The 16,132-nt window shown below is 36.4% G+C and overlaps 1 protein-coding gene across 1 annotated transcript in view; it reads left to right on the top strand.

Moving 5' to 3' along the window:
* The first annotated feature begins 13,353 nt into the window (after positions 1–13,353).
* LOC127420133 (neural cell adhesion molecule L1-like) overlaps positions 13,354–16,132 on the top strand; it is an 82,575-nt gene continuing 79,796 nt past the window's right edge. Inside the window, exons 1-2 of the mRNA XM_051662164.1 lie at positions 13,354–13,418; positions 15,809–15,931. The gene's annotated coding sequence lies outside the window, so the exon portion shown is untranslated. The remainder of the gene's footprint in view (positions 13,419–15,808; positions 15,932–16,132) is intronic.

Raw genomic sequence — 16,132 nt, 5'->3', positions numbered from 1 at the left:
TCAATAGATACTACTTACTCAATAGATACTGGTTCTTATTCACTAAACACTAGTACTTATTCAAGAGATACTTATTCAATAGATACTGGTTCTTATTCACTAAACACTAGTACTTATTCATTAGATACTAGTACTTATTCAGTAGATACTAGTGCTTATTCGAGAGATGCTACTTATTCAATAGATACTGGTTCTTATTCACTAAACACTAGTACTTATTCATTAGATACTAGTACTTATTGAATAGACACTATTTCAGTAGATACTAGTACTTATTCCAAATGTTACTAGTAAGATTTATTTTACTAGTACGATTTTTAATTCTACTCTACAATCGCCATTTTGACTAGTCATTGCATTTGATGGGTAAAAAAAAACAATTGTTTCTAGTAAGATACGAAATGTTACTAGTAACAATAGGAAAAGACACTAGTGTCTAATAAGTACTAGTATCTAATAAGAATGTGGATGGGATATCTTCATTCAAATTGATCATTGCATAAACATGAGAACCTTACAGCTATTAACGTGTTATTTTACATGGCTTTACCACATCTATATTACCATATAGATTGAAATGGATCGTTTTAATATGATTATAGCTAACCTGCTCTAGGAATGAAAACACAAAGAAAGAGAAATGAGTTGAATTTGGCTGTTTGTTGCATCAGTTATATCATGTAAGATATAGTACCCCATTGGAATGAAGGGCAAAACTCGACTGATGTTTGATTTTGAAAATATGGATGTTATATCATTAAATTAATCATCAAATAAAAATTTTACCCATCTCTGAATGGAGAACGGGGAGACACTTCAAACTAATAGTCCCTATATTTGTGCAGGGAAAAAGGGGTGCATTAAAACAAAAATATATAAACACAACATGGCATATAAAAGACAACTATTTAAGGTCTAAAACTAATCTTTCCCAATGGGTGTTTTACTTAAAATGTGCTATATAATTTAAAAAAAATTCCATTACATATATTCATGGTTAAGGTTGCATTAATTGTCAAGTGATATTGTGGGATTTCTGATTATGTACTAAATAGAATTCCCAAACAAAAGCAAACTGTGAAATTTGAAATCACATTTGTAAAAGTAAAAACAAAAATTGGGTTGATATGGCACTGAATGAAACAACATAAAATGCCAGACCATAATGTAACAGTGTGGGTATATACAAAATTGTACACTAACAACTGTTAGTGTAATTATAATAATACTAATTATTATTATTACTTTTGTCGAGTAACTATTTGCACTAGATGTCAATAACAGCTGCCACACAGCGGCGCTATTTACACTCAAATAGTCTGGTGGAAACACAGAAATTGACGACAAATTGCGCCCACAAGTGTCGTCTTAATGGCGAAGTGTGTGTAAAGACGGTGAAGATTATTTTTATGAAGCAGATTTATTTATTTTTTGCCATGTAAACCTTTATATAAAAAAAAAAAAAAAAAAAAAAAAAGTACAAGGGAATACATTATCATAATGCACTAACAGCCCTATACCACACATTTTACATGTCTGCATCACTTATCCATCAAATACAGATATACATCTTAAATCTTCAATACAAAGGTTTTTTTTTATTTTTATTTTTTTATTTTTTTAACAAAAGATGATGTCTTGCCAGCTTTACAACTATTCTTTAGAGAAATCAAAGAATTATACATAAAAAATAAAATAAAAAAAAGTTTCAAATCAATGTTGTATGAGGCAGAAGTCCCAGGTTGGTTTCCCCACTTTTCCCCATCCTGTTTCCTGTCTGTACTCTGTTACCTTTAATACTAAAAATTTATATAAATGATTTGGTCACTGCGAGGTAGTGAAGGTACCATGGTAATATATGGTTACTGCAGTAAAACCATGGTTAATTTTAGTAAGGTTAAAGTTAGGTTTTGTGGTAGGGGATGATGTGGGACTTTAAATAAACACAACAAACAAGCTGCAAAGATGCCCCTATACTGCATGTTAGTAATTAATTGGGAGTGCAAATAATATCTAACGCTATTTACACAATGCAAAGAAGTGTCACGTTTTGTATAGATGAGGCTAGAGAGAGCAGGATCTATATGCAGCAATCCTTTAATCCACAATCAAAAGAAGAACAACAAAACAAGACAGTTGTTTGTGGTAACATTAACCATGCAACAACGAACAAGAACTGACAATCATGGAACAAAACTAGAGGGTATTTATACAATGCTGATGAGGGAATGGAGAACAGGTAAGGGAGATGGGGAACAGATGGCTGTGATGAGGGCAGTGCATCCTGGGAAATGTAGTTTGGGGGAGGGTCGGGAGGCCTGGGAGGTGGCCACAGAGCAGAGATAGGGTCAGGAGTCTTGGGAGGCGGCCACAGAGCAGGGACCGGGTCAGGAGGCCTAGGAGTCAGCCACAGAGCAGGGACAGGGTCAGGAAGCCTGGGAGGCAGCCACAGAGCAGGGACAGGGTCAGGAGGCCTGGGAGGCAGAGCCATGGAAGGCTTGAGGAATGAAGCCAGGTAAGGCGGAGCTGTGAGAGGTTCGAGGAGCAGAACTGGGGATCTTAGTGGATCGGAGGGCCAAGGCGGAGTTGGAGGGTCAAAGATCCCCTTGTCTGGGAAGTCCCCGGGGGCGATGGTCGAGCCGGTGACTTGGAGGGAACCGGCTGATCAGAAGGAGGAGGAGCCGATGTCCTGGGTGGAGCCAGCGGAGGAGAAAGGGCCAGGTTGCTGGATGGAACCAGCGGAGGAGGAAGGGCAAGGGTGCTGGACAGAACCAGCGAGTCCATGATCCTAGACGGAACCAGCAGAGTAGAGGGGCTGGACGGAACCAGCAGAGGAGGAAGGGTACTCTGGGTTGGGCACATCGGCGGGAATCCATTCTAGGGTATTAGCTCTGCGAGAGCTGGCTGTGGGACGGACGGGACCACAGGCACAGGTGCTGGGATGGACGGGGCTACAGGCACAGGCGCTGGGATGGACGGGGCTACAGGCACAGGCGCTGGCTCGTTAGCCGTGGGAGGCTTGGGTGCAGGTTTTGGCCCAGGGTTCCTGCCATAACCCACAGTGTAAGGGGAATTGCAAAGTTCTAGAGCCTTCTGCACATTCTCAGAGTATCCAGTGAGGATTTGCCGGTGGCATCAGTTCTTTTAGTGTACTATTCAGACCAACCCAAAAGTAAATCACCAGAGAGTGGTCATCATAGTGCACTAAAATCACGGACATGATCCTCCACTGGACAGTCCCCCAGTGTGAGGAGAAGAATTCTGATGGCGGCTAGATCCATTTAGGTCAGTTCTTCTGTCATGTTTTGTAGATGTGGCTAGAGAGAGCAGGATCTATATGCAGCAATCCTTTAATCCACAATCAAAAGAAGATGAGAATACATAAAAGATGATGATGAAGGTAACAAGACAGTCATTTGTGGTAACATTAACCATGCAACAGTGAACAAGAACAGACAAGCATGGAACAAAACTAGAGGGTATTTATACAAAAAGGTACTGATGAGGGAATGGAGAACAGGTGAGGGAGATGGGGAACAGATGGCTGTGATGAGGGCAGTGCATCCGGGGAAATGTAGTGTGGGGGAAACGAATGACAAGACAAACTATTTCAAAATAAGAGTCTTTAGAACAACAGTGACTGTGAGAAGATGCTTTTTGTTGCTATTTATCTGTATTTGCACTTAGCTGCCATTGTAGTATTATTATTATTATTACTTCATAAAGAAACACATTACTTTAATCTTTTATTCTTTATTTATTATTGGAGCATGGCAAGAATAGGGAAACTAAAGCATGACATAATTAAATATAGTAAAACATTGAAGTAAGAGATACATATACAGCAAATTAAAAGGTATGGTAACAAGGATAAAAATGGACAGACAGGAGGAGTAGTGCATTATTCAGTGCAGGGCCAGGATCAAGTAAACACTGAGAGAAATATTTAATCAATGTTCATGTTACTTAATGGACACCGCTGGCCTAATTACAAGTTGAAGGACCTAAAGTCATCACACTCAATTCCCAAAATCTGCTTTAACTGTGTGGCTGTTCGCACAATATGACTTGCGTCCAACAGAAAGAAGGATCAAAACAGAATGGAGAGAGAGAGAGAGAGAGAGAGAGAGAGAATTAGGCAAATATCCACTAATTATAAAAATACAAAGACCGGCAATTAAATTCTGGAAAAATCTAAAACTCAGTGACCCCCACTCATACCATTATAAAGCCCTGCACCAATATCTACTAACCCTCATCAAACTGAAGATCTGGACCAGAACAATACTGTTAAACTAATTAGAGCCAAATTACAGCACAAATAAAACTAAATTATATCACTTATTGGAAAACTCAAACGCAAAAACAGAGTAAAATGCAATGCTAACCGGCCCTAAAAAGAGAATAGACCATGGCAGAATATCTGTACACAGTGACAGATAAAAAATTGAGAGACACCTTGACAAGGTTCAAATGCAGTGGACAACCTCACTATAGACAAAGGCAGACACAGGAAAACATGGCTACCATAGGAAGAAAGGTTGTGTCCACACTGTGATCAAAACACAAAACATAGAGACAGAGCTGCATTTCCTAACAAAATGCACAAAATACACAGACAAACTTTTTTAACTTTTAAGTGATGAAAAACTGCCCTTATTAGGAGAACACAAGGACTGCTGCATGATAGCTTCACAACATGTGCCTGTCTGCCACAAAATGAGAGACAGAGAGTGAACTGACTTGACTCTGTGTTTCAGTTATATTTTACTATGGTTGGTTCTTATTGTTAACATTTTCTTTTTCCTTCATGTGCAACTTCATTTTTATTATTTAACATGATCATTTTTACCTTATATGTCAAATTTACATTCTATATCTTATGTTTTTTTTTTAAGATTATGTACGTTGTTTTGTGCTGTCTTTGTTTTGCACTGTTTTATTTGTATGCAGCTCAGCTGTAAATGCTTTGGCAATACAGATGTACAAATATGTGTCATGCCAAGAAAGCACCTTAAAACTGAAACGAGAGAGAGAGAGAGAGAGAGAGAGAGAGAACAGAGCCAAGATTACTGTTCATTAATGTTAAAGAGTCTACCAATACAAAACTGAATTTATTATAGAATAGAACCAAGAATTGTTTTACTTGCAGTTGTATAGGCCTACTTCATTATGGACTGAGCACAACAACAAGCACTGACTGATTGCATATAAGTCCGAGGTGCTGACGCATATAGGCAGATTTGTTTTCCTCCTAGGAATGATCTGAGGTCAGACAGAGTGCAAATAATTATCGATTTATGAATGAAAAAAGAAAAGATTATGAACACAAAAAGAAGCATTCTCCTCAGAATAAGATGTTGGTTTTGTGTCTAAATACAGTCATAGTAGTTTGCTGTAATTAGTTTGTTGCTGTACTCATCAGATAAAGTATAATTTACTGTAATTCATGTAAATATAAAGCAGCTTACTACAATTGCCTCTTATAATTTAATTAGCCATGTCTTGTATTACTGAAGTATGTGTGGGATATATAGAAAAAACATGACACCCTTTTTTCATTTAATTTATTTATTCCATCATGCTGCTCAGCAGTTCTGTAACGTCTATGCCATTAATTGTCCATACAGCAATGTTGATGTTTCAGTTTTCTACCACTATGTTTCAGTAGGCACACTGGGTGTAAAGTGAACCTTTGCTTTTAAGAAAGAAAGTGACCTTGCATTTATATTCAACATACTATTTGCATAATATGCAAATGTGCTCTAGAAATAGTACTAGTAACTATTAAGTTTGAGATATCTGTGGGCTAAATAGTTACTAGTCATTAAAATTAAAATACTTAATTTTTTTAGGATAGTAACATTTAAATAGAAACTTGTCACTATTAGAATAAACACTATCTAATGAATAAGTACTAGTATCTATTAAATAAGTACAAGTAACTAATGAATAAGTACTAGTATCTATTGAATAAGTACTAGTATCTATTGAATAAGTACTAGTATCTATTGAATAAGTACAAGTAACTAATGAATAAGTACTAGTATCTATTGAATAAGTACAAGTAACTAATGAATAAGTACTAGTATCTATTGAATAAGTACTAGTATCTATTGAATAAGTACTAGTATCTATTGAATAAGTACAAGTAACTAATGAATAAGTACTAGTATCTATTGAATAAGTACTAGTATCTATTGAATAAGTACAAGTAACTAATGAATAAGTACTAGTATCTATTGAATAAGTACAAGTAACTAATGAATAAGTACTAGTATCTATTGAATAAGTACTAGTATCTATTGAATAAGTACAAGTAACTAATGAATAAGTACTAGTATCTATTGAATAAGTACCAGTAACTAATGAATAAATACTAGTATCTATTGAATAAGTACAAGTAACTAATGAATAAGTACTAGTATCTATTGAATAAGTACAAGTAACTAATGAATAAATACTAGTATCTATTGAATAAGTACAAGTAACTAATGAATAAGTACTAGTATCTATTGAATAAGTACAAGTAACTAATGAATAAGTACAAGTAACTATTGAATAAGCACAAGTAACTAATGAATAAATACTAGTATCTAATGGAATAGTTACTAAAAATAATTACTAAAAAAATATAGATACTAGCAAGTTTTAAGGAATAAATGTCAAAATGGCTTGCCATACATCCAAAAATAAGCACACATCATGTGAGCGTTTGAAAGCAGCACCTACTGTCATTATTCCACAGCATTTTAGAAGAGTCCTCCATTTTTTCTGTGTCCCTCGTATTCTGTGGCTTATATACAGCGATGAATACGTTTAGACCGTAAGGTTTGTACACAACTAGGGTCAATTGCATCTTATATGTGCGTCTAGGCTTATTTAAGTTCATAAACAAGTCTAGACATTTGCTAAAGTTCTTCAAAAAGCGCGCCGCGATGGTCTGACACAGACTCCATGATGAGCGCATGTGCTGAGTGTCTTGTGCTCGCGCTGGCAGCTGTCAATCAAACACACTGCGCTCCCAGGGGCCGGATTCACGAAACGTTCTTAAGAAGAAATTTCTTCTTAACTGCCATTTTTCTTCGTAATTTCTAACTGAAGAAAAAAGTATATTTTGTATTCCCATAAAAAGAAACTTAAAGTTCTTATCTTTTTTCTTAAGATTGTTCTTGAATTCTCGAATAAAATGCTCTTAAAAATCGAAAATAACATCTTAAAGTTAGGATAACATCACAGTTGTCTTAAATTCTAAAAGGTAGAATGTTTAATGAATTTACTGGGTTTTTCATGTTGAGTCTGAAGTCTCAATGGGCTATGAAATGTGATTTTAGATCAAATAAGTTTTTGATAAGTTCCTAAGGCAGGATTAGTCAGTTGGCGGCCCGCGGGCCAAATCCGGCCCGCCAATCATCTTTGTCTGGCCCTCCGATCTGAAATACCAGAGTGCTTTCTGTGCAAAACTCAGCGTTCATAGACGCGAGCCACAGCAATCAGCGGTGAGTTTAACAACGCACAATGGCAAAGTGGGGCCTGGGTAGTTCAGCGAGTACTGACACTGACTACCACCCCTGGAGTCGTGAGTACGAATCCAGGGTGTGCTGAGTGACTCCAGCCAGGTCTCCTAAGCAACCAAATTGGCCTGGTTGCTAGGGAGGGTAGAGTCACATAGGGTAACCTCCTCATGGTCACGATTAAGTGGTTCTAATTTGAGCGTGGATCGCGGAGAGTAGCATGAGCCTCCACATGCTGGGAGTCTCCGTGGTGTCATGCACAACGAGCCACATGATAAGATGCGTGGATTGACTGTCTCAGAAGCGGAGGCAAGTGAGACTTGTCCTCCACCACCCAGATTGAGGTGAGTAACCGTGCCACCACGAGGACCTATTAAGTAGTGGGAATTGGGCATTCCAAATTGGGAGAAAAGGGGATAAAAAAATTTTTAAATAAAAAAACAACGCTCGTTGGTGCATGCAACAGCATTCAGCCATGATCAGTTGTGCGGACCGGAGCACACATTTAAGCTTTTCTGGCGAAAGTTTAGTTATACTGTGTAGAGCCGAGGAGGGCGGGGCCGGGCTGGAATGAGACACACCCGGTCCCCAATCAGCCTGATGGGGCGCGCGAGGGATAAAGGCGGCCGGGGACGACAGTTCGAGAGAGAGAGAATTACAGACAGCTGGACTGTGTGTTTATAGTTATGTGTTTTGTTTATATTGTTTATTAAATTATTATTTATATTATTAAGCCGGTTCTCGCCTCCTCCTTTCCACTGAACCCCCTTACATACTGCTTTGCTAAAGATGGATCGCACCGTTTAGGTGAGCATTTGATGGTGTCTTTTTCAATCAAATGCATTTATATAAAATTTCTTTGTTGTGTGGAGTGCGGTCAGATCTACAGATGGAAAAATGATCACTGCAGTTGTAACAGAAATGTTGTCAGCACATATGCACATCTTAGGCAACAAAAGAGAAATCGATTTTGAAAACCGACCAATGAAAATGCGCTGAAAAGTTTGCTTTTATTCACTATTCTTGAAATGTCAAACGATCGTGTCTCGTCTGTTCAGGGTCTGTAGGGCTTGGAAAAAAATGATAATGTGAAACTGAATGTAAGGGGGTTCAGTGGAAAGGAGGAGGCGAGAACCGGCTTAATAATATAAATAATAATTTAATAAACAATTTAAACAAAACACACAACCAAAAACACACAGTACAGCTGCCTGCAATTCTCTCTCTCTCGAACTGTCGTCCCCGGCCGCCTTTATCCCTCGCGCACCCCATCAGGCTGATTGGGGACCGGGTGTGTCTCATTCCAGCCCGGCCCCGCCCTCCTCGGCTCTACACTGAACCAGCAAATATCCTGATTATATTTGGTTCTATACATCTGTGAGTCAGCCCTGTCAATCACGAACAGCATCAACTCAGTTTGTTCATCTTTTACCAATGATTATCTGTTATTATAACTGTTATTATCTGTATAATCTGTTATTTAGCTATTGTGTGCAAATTCTGAATATTTGCAGGACAAATTTTTCCCTCACTGAATAGGATGATACTTTATAGATAAAATGGAAGAACAGACATTTTATCTCTTTCTTTTTCCAAATAGAAAATTGAATTTAAATGCATTCTTAAGTAATCATTACATTTCTTTATGACCATTGTTTTCATATGTGGGTTGATATTGTGAGAGGGCTTTAGAAGATCTAAATGTTTCTCCTCAATTTTAATAATTTGTAAACAAAAGCCCTAAAATGTTAAAATGATATTATGTTTTGTTTTTGCTTTCATAGAAAAGTTTATCAAAAATGTATTGTTATTTAAGAGTATAAGTCATGTTTGTTCTTCAGACATATCTTATGAAGGAATTTATTGCCAGACCTTAAAGAAATTATAATTCAATATACAGTATACCCTGTGACTATTTTAATATGAATAAATGCACAGTATTAAAGGTGTCACAGCACTCACTATAATCACCAATACACAGTGTTGATGATGATTATGATCTGACCGTTGACACTCTAATAAAAAAAGAAAACAGTCTCTGAATGTTTGCATGTTTTCGCACTATTTAGCAGCGTAAATCTAGCAAACGTTTTTATATTTTCAATTTTAAAAGTTGATCAAAGTCTTCTGGAAACATGCAAAGTCAACTTTGAGTCTAATAATTTGGATAAAGTTAATTTAAGGTCAAGTTGATGGAAAACCGGTATTGTAGAGGTATATACTGTACTGTAGTTCATAGTAGTCAGATTGTGTTTTTATAATGTGTTGTCAGACATTATTAACAACTCTGGAATATCTGAAAATAAAGCGAATCAACAGAGTAAAATAGTGAAGTCTTCCTCGGATGCCATGTGTGTTGTTTACACAAGGGTTGCAGGAAAATTACATTGCTGTGGAGAAAGCTGCTTACTGACCGAGTCGCATGTATACAAGAGTAATGTATGCTGCCTGTGTAGTGCATGTATACGGGAACGCTGTTTTCTCGCAATAACCCGCTTTCTCGCAATAAGACGTTTTCTGGTGTCCGTGAAACCATAGTCAGTGATATCTTTCAGGGCGTAGGAATATTTTCTCCAGACCATTCCATGAAAAAATTAAATAATAATAATAAGAAGAATAAAAGGCTTACAGCACCTTTAAGAGAAAATCGATCTAAATGTGTCATTGAAGATGGCCCCATTCCTGTACTTTGCCTAGGGCCCCAAATCACTTAATCCGCCCCTGCACTGAATAAGTTAAAGCGTGAATTTGAAACTATTAAATAAATACTACATTTGTTTTTAATTCAAACATGTAAAAACTAATTATTTAGCTTATAAGTAAATATTATTTATGATTATTTGTTAATTTTACAATGTGTCATCATGTATCGATCCTAAAGTCGAAAACCTTGTCATATTTATTCACTGATTTGAGTAAATTTCATTGGTAAATAAAATGAGTACATTTAACTTTTCAAAGCTGTTGTTCCCAACATGCACCAAGCTTGAACAATTAATGAGCTAGCATGGGTTCATTGTTTTCAAGTTTATTTACACCATTTTTATTGTTTATTTTGTTGTTACGTTTGGTAACTTCTTGTTTTGTAAAGTCTGAAGTATATTTTTCTACTCAAATTACCTGTTCATTATAAAAAAAAAATGATATGTTAATTATTACCATCATTGTGTTTTGGGCACCAAGTGTTCAGGTCTGCATGCGCAGTTTAATCTTATTGCCAGTAATGCAAGGTGATGTTGTCTAATGACATAGCATTAGCATGCATTGAGCTTTCTAGTGTAAAGCTTCCATTTGTCATGTGGTTCATTTTTTAATGTGTTAATAATGAGAGTTGAAAACGTCATTTTCATTTAAATTTCTTATTTAAAAAAGCTTATTTAAGTACCATGTACATCTGATTTGTAATTAAAAGTTACTGAGATGTTTAAGTTAAATTTTCTCTCTCACTTCAATCAATATTACAGTATGTCATGAAATATCATTAAAATTTACTTAGAAAAACTGTGCGCAAGCACTTGCAAAATAAAACTTAAGTATACGTTACTCTTCATTTTTTCAGTGTGGCTAAAATATAGATATACAGCATTTTAAATACTGTATGTTCTGTGGCCTGTTTAGAATCAGAACTAGTGATGCACAATTCACAAATGTAGCACTCGTCTGAGCAGGTTCTTTTAGATATATTTCTCACATGGGTTGGCAATTGATTTGGAATCATTTCCACATGGACTGAATCGTTTGGAGATTCTTCTCACACTATAAACCAATAACAGGATAATTTGGAACATTAAATGTCCATGTCCATACCCTTGCCACCCATACCCTAGCTGCTGATGTTTTCAAATCCCAGAAACGCCCCTGCATTACACAGAGAAAGTTATCAAAGCCGTGGTAAAATCATGTAATGGACTTGATGTGTGCGGTCATGTGTTTATAGTCACTAACAGTTTTGAATGCGGCTCATCCAATCAGAATTTATACTCTGAACTATCTGTTTTCTAATGAGAAATTAACCTCCATGTGCTGATGCTTTTCAGAGCATGGTTTGAAACCTCTCAGCTCTGATATGATGATAACATGAAAAGATAAATCCCCTGAGACTGAATGCAACAAAATTGCACAATCACATTTCAGGCGGTTATTGACACTGAACAATTCAAGTCAAAATATCACCTTTTTTTTTTTTTTAATTGTTCTGCTTGACTTGCTTTGCAGCAGTCTGAAATGGATTGGGAGTCTCTTTGTTAAATCAGAGGCTGAGAAAACCTTGTTTCAGCAGCACAGACTTCAGTGAGGCTCGCATGACCTCATAGTCAAATTAACTTATGAACAGAGCCTGCATTCTAACAGTACCATTATAAATCATCAAGTGCTGCTGTCTGTGGCTTCCTCCTTCCTGTCTTCATCTCTGTTCTCTGTTCTCTGTCTCCCTCCTTATATTTATCTCACTCACTCTTTCTAATATTTTCAGCGCCTGTTTCTTCTGTTGTTGCACCATAACCAGAGACCTCGAGACAGTTTAACATCATAGCTTGTCCCATTTTCGATCCTGAGGAGGCTGCTTCCTTAGAAACAGAATAAAACAAATGGCACTTGGCCATGTTGTGTTTAGGTGCATTTGTGACCAAGGATGTAACCACATATTTCCAAATTTAATAATTTAATAATCAGCCATGTACAAATCCCATATCAGTAAACCACTATTCTGAATATTGGGGGGGAAATGTCCCCCTCAATGTCTATGGTGGTTACAGCCCTGTTTGTGACCGCAAGAGAGAATTAACCCAGGGAGCAGTCTATTACAGTTGGCAGTGGTCTCCCTAAACATCAACCAGCAAGGCAGATGGCACCGCTAACAGTTTTAATCAGGGGTGGGAATTAGACGATACAACTTGGGGCTACTCTTGGGGTCACTGGTTTAGCTGGGTTATTTGCGGATACTTGGGAAGCTAATTGATTCATTTAATTAATTAAGTGTATGTGAGGTCATCCTGATGGTTTGAGCTGGTGTTAATCACTGTGCAACTGAAGGGTAATGATGGAGGCCAAGCAATGCCTGTGGCTTCTCTTAAACTCGTAAATTATCAATATTATGCTAACTGCCAAAAATGAGCTTATTTAAAAAAATCAACAACACAAGAAACAGTGTTTGCATGAGACTTGAAATCATCAGGTTATTCTCTGTTTTTGATGTCAAAACATAAACAGGCATGCAACCAACACTTGAACAATCAAGTTGAGCGATCAAGTTGGTTTTGGATGAAAACGGACCAAAATATAACTCATTTTTCACTGTACATCTTGCAATTGCAGTCTCTAGGCACGATCATGATTTCAAGCTCGATTACACTTCCTAGTATCTGACGCATGCACAGAGCGATAGATTGCACTATAGGAAGTGTAATCGAGCTTGAAATCATGATCGCCAGTTGAAGACTGCTGTCAAGATCTACAGTGAAAAAGGAGTTACATTTTAGTTTGTTCTCTCCCAAAACCAACTGCATCGCTTCAGAAGGCATTGATTAAACCACTGGAGTCTGATGGATTACATATATGCTGACTTTTATCTCCTTTTTGGAGCTTCAAAGGCCTGGTCACCATTCACTTGCATTGTATGGACCAACAGAGCTCAGGTATTCTTCTTAAAATCTTCCTTTGTGTTCAGCTGAAGAAGGAAAGTCATACATATCTGAGAAGGCATGAGCATGAGTAAATGATGAGAGAATTTTCGTTTTTGGGTGAACTAACCCTTTTATGGTCATCAAGCTTTATTATTATAATATATGCTGTGAATGAACATGAAGGCCTGATTGTGTTTTTGCAGAGGACTTTAGGTAACTAGGACTTGGTAATGAGTAGCACCATTCTGTTGACATCAACGTGACAAAGAAAGTGACAACACAAGTGAGTTAAGACATAACAGTAATTGTTATAAACATATTATGGATTTTTAACATGTGAGGTAAAATGGCTTACTATTTGGGAAGCGTCAGATTAAAGTTGCCCTTTTTAGTCATGTTTTAGCCGCAAATCAATGATATCTAATGCATTTGTATATGACTTATTAGTCAATAATGAACCTCTTTATCAACCCTTAACAAAGGGAACATTCATGTAAATGAGTTAACCTATTAGTACGTTTTCTGTTGATCTGTAGAATGCCGCTATTTCAGAAAAGCTGTTTGATACAAAAATTCCCATAAAATCATCCTTTGATCATAACACTGTCATTTGTTTTTGGTGGTTAACAGCCTGTTTGTAGTGATTGCAAATCATACTTATTCAAAGCAGCTGCTTTGCGTGGGCTTTTGTTATTGCATTTGACGGTATTAATGCAAACTGGCAACTCCCTGCATGAGGTTTTCAAGATGAACACTTCAAGCTTTATTTGTCCTGCCTGATTCACTGTGTACAGGATGTGCACAAATCAAGGTCCTTTAACAGAAGGCAGGGCTTTAGTTTCCAGTTAAAGGGCTGCGACTGGTGTTTTCAGAATGTGTGTTCTGTGGGTATTTAAATGTGGCACAAAACACAAAGCCAGATAATGCTACGTAACAAATAGATCATCTCAATGCAGATTTATTCTTGCACACCCGCAATCGCCGATAGTTACTGTATACATACAACATCACTTCTGCCTTGTGTTTGCATGCTGTGGAGGGTGATTGTGTAGATAAAGAGATGGGATCATAACTGAGGGATTTTCAGTAAAAACAGGAAGTAAACCAGTCATATATTAAAATAGAGAACGATAGCTGTTTATTTTCACCTTGCTTGCATCAAAAACTGTTGAAAAGCTGCCATTTTGCCTTGAGTCCCCTTCCCAGATGAATCAAATTGGGCGTGATGATTTGCCATTCAACCGTTTGCTGCTTTGAGTAAAAGACTCCTTAAGTTGCGTTATATCGGCCTCTAGAGCAGCTGAACGGATTTCACTTTTGAAGTGTTTCAATTCACAAATAGAATGTTTTAAAATAGTTAAAAGGGAAGTAAATGTAGGACTTTTCTCTTATACTCTGGCTGTACCCGAAACCTGAAAAATGCTGCCTTTTGCAGTCAGTATGTAGACAGTAATCAATGCACGTTTGAACTCAATGCTTGCTTAACCTCCTGTCTACAAAGTTGCCTCTATCCAGTAAGCAGCATAGATATATCTTTCACTGTCTATGATATCCCAAACAATAATTCCCTTTCTACCAAGAAATAAGCATTGTTGTCATTAAATATTTGCTCATTAGACATGATGAGAAAGGATTTGTTCATTCAAACCCTTAACAAATGGAACATTAAAGGAATAGTTCACACAAAAATTTGAATTCGCTCATCATTTACTCACTCTCATGCCATCTTAGATGTGTTTGACTTTATTTCTTCTGCTGAACACAAATGAAGATTTTTAGAAGAATATTTCAGCTCTGTAGGTCCATACAGTGCAAGTGAATGGTGGCCAGAACTTTGAATCTCCAAAATGCATATAAAGGCAGCATAAAAGTAATCCATAAGACTCCAGTAGTTAAACATATATATTTAGAAGCGATATGATAGGTGTGGATGAGAAACTTTTAATTAGTAATTTTTTTTACTATAAACAGGCACATTTTTAAAATGTATTCCACTACAGATTACAGAATACATGCTGTTAAATGTAATTTGTAATGTATTCCATTAGATTTCTCATCGTCAGTAACGTAGTATAAATACTGTACTTTGTATAACTTCAGCGATGGCAGATTTTTTTCACTTGTTTCTGACAACAAACAAGTAAAAAATGTGAAAAAAACTTCAAATACAGTAAAATAAAATACACCTTAAAAAAATACATGCTCTGAAAAAGCCTAAATATTTTATGGAGTGTAAATTTATTTTAAGGATTTCATTTTTCTTTTTTTTTTTTTTTTTTTTTTTTTACAGGAAACCCCACAAAGTGAACACAACAACATCTTTTTCTGATTGTTTGTGGATTCTGTTCACAGAATGAGGCAGAAAATCTATTATTTGTAGTTTTCTATATGATGCTACAGCCTACATTTTTTAGTAGGCTATTTCTCATATAAGCATACTTTATTCTTGTAAAAACACTCAAACTTCATAAAAAAATGGACACCATTTTGTAATCAAAAAACCGCCTTGTAATCATGTTTTTATTGGATTTATATTTAATCTGTCAGAGCAAAGATTTAAATTGTAACTGCAGTGGAATACAGTTACTCATATGTTGTATTTTAAAAACATAACGCTGTTACATATATTCTGTTACTCCCCATCCCTGACTATAAATTCTCCTCTCTGCCCAGTAGGTGGCGATATGCATGACGAATGTGAATCGCCAAAAACAAAAGAAGAAGAATGTGGAAGTAGTAAAAAGTAGTAAAAAAAAATTTACTTAAATATTCATACACATCTGGGATGGCATGAGGGTGAGTAAATGAGAGAATTTACATTTTTGGGTAAACTATCCCTTTAATGTGAATAAGGTGTTACTCAGTTAGTAACTTTTCTTTTTACTACATATGAATATGGTGGATTGCAATCATTCGTCAACATTTCTACATAAATGAATAATTTTTTAATAATTGTTTTAAAACTGGGTTTATTATTTAAATATTTTGAATTACAGC

The sequence above is a fragment of the Myxocyprinus asiaticus genome, chromosome 29 (assembly GCF_019703515.2).
Source record: "Myxocyprinus asiaticus isolate MX2 ecotype Aquarium Trade chromosome 29, UBuf_Myxa_2, whole genome shotgun sequence".
Taxonomy (NCBI): Eukaryota; Metazoa; Chordata; class Actinopteri; order Cypriniformes; family Catostomidae; genus Myxocyprinus; species Myxocyprinus asiaticus.
Note: the sequence above shows the minus strand (reverse complement) of the source record. Positions and strands in the feature narration are given on the sequence as shown.